The sequence below is a fragment of the Alligator sinensis genome, unplaced genomic scaffold (genome assembly GCF_000455745.1).
Source record: "Alligator sinensis unplaced genomic scaffold, ASM45574v1 scaffold571_1, whole genome shotgun sequence".
In the NCBI taxonomy this organism is placed as follows: Eukaryota; Metazoa; Chordata; order Crocodylia; family Alligatoridae; genus Alligator; species Alligator sinensis.
Window position 1 is genome coordinate 1,327,175 of NW_005842300.1, and position 4,294 is coordinate 1,331,468.

The following is a 4,294-nucleotide window of genomic DNA, read 5'->3' on the forward strand; positions in this document are numbered from 1 at the left end:
CCCCCCCCGCCGTTTTTCTTGATTTAGTAAAATGTGTTGCATCATATTACAGATCTGCATCTATTAAGGTAGAGAATCATTACATGTACAGTATGTCTCCAAACTCTTGGGCAAAGGGAGTACAAGAGGTGATGGGGGTGGTTCCAACATCTCAGTGAGTGCCCAAAACACCTGATTATTGACTGTTCTTAAATGACTATCAAGGGTGGCCAATGGATGTTGGTATGCAAAGAAGAACAAGTAGGCAGAAAATTAAGGAAAAGAGGGCAGATGTATGATGCTTGGCCATAGGTTTTGAATGATACTCTGAGAAAATAATTTTGCTGCATGGAACATGGTTGGATCTGACCATGGTTTCAATGAAACTACTCTGACAGGGTCAAAATCTGCTATCCTTGCCCCTGAAGAATCCCACTGAAATGACACACTAGGCCGTTTCTCACACTAGGCCAGGAACTGATCCAAGTAGTTACCATTGCTTACAATCCATGAGTGGTTCCAGTGAAACCAGCAGAACTCAGTAAATCCCTGCATGCTTAGAATAAGAGTAACAGACTGTGGTCTAAGGTAGGTATACCTGGATCAGATACTTATTCTTCCCCCACTATGAGCCTCATCAGATGCGGCTAACAGCAGGTGGTACACCCCTGTGTCTGGGAGTCACTCAGTTGATGGGGCTCCCAGGCACAGGGCCACACATTCAATTAATGGTACAATTAGAACGAGCTACAAATTATTCCTCAGTCTTTGCTGAATAACTTTGTAACTTATTGCTTGTTTTATCATGCTCTTAATTGGTTCGGTGTATAGTGAGGTCACAATTCAAGACATGATTAAATGGTTAATCACATCTTAAGTGTAACATGGAGAGGGGGCATCAGAAACTGAAAAAGAATGAAACTAGATGTTTTAAATGCATGCATATGTATTTAAAATTGTTTTTCAATAATTCAGAGATCCAAAGTCCTAAAAAAGTATACTTATAGGCTAAGTACAGGCAGTCAAAGAGCTCAAAGCTTAATTCATTCAATTTCTTCAAGTTAGCCTCAGCTGCGTAGATTGAACCAATAAGCAAGTGAACAGACATTCACTTTTGATTCTGGAAATGCAGCCACATGCCTGCAGTGGCTCAGGCCAGAAGGCAGGGTGTGCTAGAGCATGCCTCCCTGCTCCACTGGAGCAGACATCTTGAGCTAAGTCTAGCTTGCCCACCCTGTGAGGAGGGGAGGATATTGGGGGAGGTGAAAAGCATCCTGGGATGCTGGGGGACTGAAACTGAACTTGAATCTGGAGGGGATCTGGAACAGAAATTCAATAAACAGATTGAACCTAAATAAGTTAGGTCTGATAGTACATCCCTCCAGGTTTATCTTAAATCACTTTCACAATGGCCAAAATCAGTTTACGTGCATGGAACTTCTGTTGTGTTGCAGATTTGAACCAGTTTTCAATTACTTATACCAGTTTATGGTGTAAGTCCCATAACTTCTGTCCCTAGCCTAGCAGCTGGATTTGTTGAAAAGTCTCAAGACAAGATACTCAGATTCCAATTATCTAGAGGGTGAAGACTTTGTTTCAACCCCTAACTCATATATAATTCATGCTCACACCTTTTTATTATTAAACTAAACTAGTTTACTTCTTAATGATTTATTTTCTTGCATTAATGTAACAACCATGTCACCTTGGGCCTCTAATTTATTACTTAATTTCAAAACTGAGTTCCAAACAGATGACACTTGAGTCCCCATTGTTTCCATTTTCATTTTCCAAACTAATGATAGCCATTTGGAAATAATCCAATTTTTTTTTTTATTTGTAGCAATTTTGTTCCAACTAATAGTTATAAAGTTTCTTGATAAGAGTTCATATAGTTCAACTCAGAACTCTCACTTTTGAGAATGGAGATAAAATTAATTAATTCTAGGAATTAATAATCCCGACTGAAACATTTGGATGTTATTAGACTGGAAAAACAAGCTTTGTATGATTTCTTTCATTCAGAATACAAAACAGAAAAAAAGCTGTGGCTTCTTCTCCTTTTTCTACATAGTAATTTTTATTACCCAAATGCCTAAAGATTAACCAGGATTTGGATCCCACTGTGCTAGGCACCTGTTATTCACAGGGATCGTCTATACGTGTGCCCAGCTGTGCTGTTGTTACTGTGCAGTCATTTAGTCATTTAGTAAATACCATGCAGTCCCAGCGGCACACGGGTTGTTTCCAACCCTACTGCACACTAGCATTGGCTTCATGGTTTGTGACTGCTGATGCTACTTCACCATAGGGATGAGCTACATCACTGAGCATCTTGTATAGATAAGCCGACAGAGTAGGAAACAGTACTTGCCCTGAGGAGTTTATAGACTAGGGGAATGGGATGTGTAACACATTAGCAGAGTGAGCAGAGCAATATGATGCCACCAGCGTTATGTTAATTCTACAGTTTTCTTTTTCTTTTTGGCATTGGTGAGTGGAGGGGAGATCAGTAGAGAATAAAGGGAAAGGCAAGGACTATGAAAGGAAGCTAGTCAGGGGACAGGGGAAGAGAAGAGGAAGGGGGAAAAGAGTAGCAGCCTTTGAGAGAATCTGAAGAGAAAAAAAGCATGAAAGATAACACAGAAGGGAGTTGGTGCAAACTGATCATCTGCAATAATTTGTTTGAATGTCCAGCCATAGAAGAATGAGGAGAGTTCTCATTTTTTCATATAAAGCAGACCAACCTAATTTGGAGACTTAGTAATAAAGGATTCAATGTAATACCTTACCAAGACCTTAAATATCAAGGTAGTGCTGCTGATTTTTTTTTTATAATTCGGTCCAGTAATGGAACTGATAATGAAAATACTAGGACAGTATTGTCTATTCTATTTCTCATTCACCCTGGGGGAAATCTAGAGCCATTGCACTGAAGTCTGTCCCTCCCCCGCATATTTACCCTTGTGTACATAAGCAATACATATGATGCTGCTGTTATGAAGCACCTGTAGTGACCAACACTGAAGATACCTAGAACCATGGGCTAATACTAACCCCCACCACTTCCTTTAGGTAAATGTCCTTCACCCTTTGCTCTTACTACAACATGGGAAGGGTATTTTATTATTAAGTACCCAGGTTTAGGTGCTCAGCCTCAGGAAGCAGTGGTGAGGCAATTGCCCCAGGAACAAGTCTTCTAGTGCCCCTTAACCACAGAAGATCATATCTTCAGCTGTGCCGGCTCACCTCTACTGGTTAGTATGATGTGGGAGGCAGATTCATGACGTTGCCACTCCTTATGCAGTCCACTTCCACCCCAGCAAAGCACACAGGCTGCTGATGTAGTAGCCAGTACATGGGGGATTAAAGAGTAGTGGTTTTATAACCCCTCATTTCTTGTCCATAATATATATAATAAATCACACAACTTCCTGCCTGTACTTCAGGAAAGCACCATTATTATTGTCAAACCATCTTGTATCTTTCTGGCAACAGTTCCATTATTATTACTGTCTTTAAGAAAATGTATTGACCAACTTCATTCTTTTTTTTTTTTTTTTGGAAAATAGCTCAAAAATAGCTAACTACATGGTGTCATCACAAATGCACTTTGTGATGAATGTATTATGTCCTCAGAATGGTTCTAACTCCTCCCAGAATCCCTCTTTTCTTCACCAGTTCCAAGATGTATGATGATAGCTTGTTAGCATTGCACTTAAGGTGCAAGAAACCCACAGTTACCAAGTTAATGCAGTATGACTCATGTAGCTGTACAGCACTGGACTAGATAAACTAAATGCAGGCAGTTCCTCCTCTTAATGGCTTCATTGCTTTTCAACCAAATGTCAGCCCAGTAAAAGGACTTTGAATGCAGCCCATCATTGCTGATGCTCCTGACACCTAGCTATCTTTAGGAAAATCGGAAGCCTGAAAAAGTCCTGTACCATGAGATGCAAAATGTTGTAGCCAGAATGGAACTTAAAATATACACAAAATTAATACGGTAGCCAATCTCTGGGCTAAATTAATGTCTCATTACCTAATTTTCTTTAAGCTAGGGCTCAGCAGATCTTACTTCTAAACTAAGGTAAGAGATGTATTTGTTTCCTTAACCCCTTACCGCACTACTGGTCCTTTTATAATTTTACTAACTAAGCCTGCTTAAAAGCAGATCATCGGAGACTTTTAAGTCAGTTTTATGGGTTCAAAAAGCCAGAAAATCTCCATAATGAAACTATAAAATGAATAAACTGCCTAGAATGCATGTAATTTGAAAGAGTTATGTAAATAAATTGAATGTGCAAAGTGGATA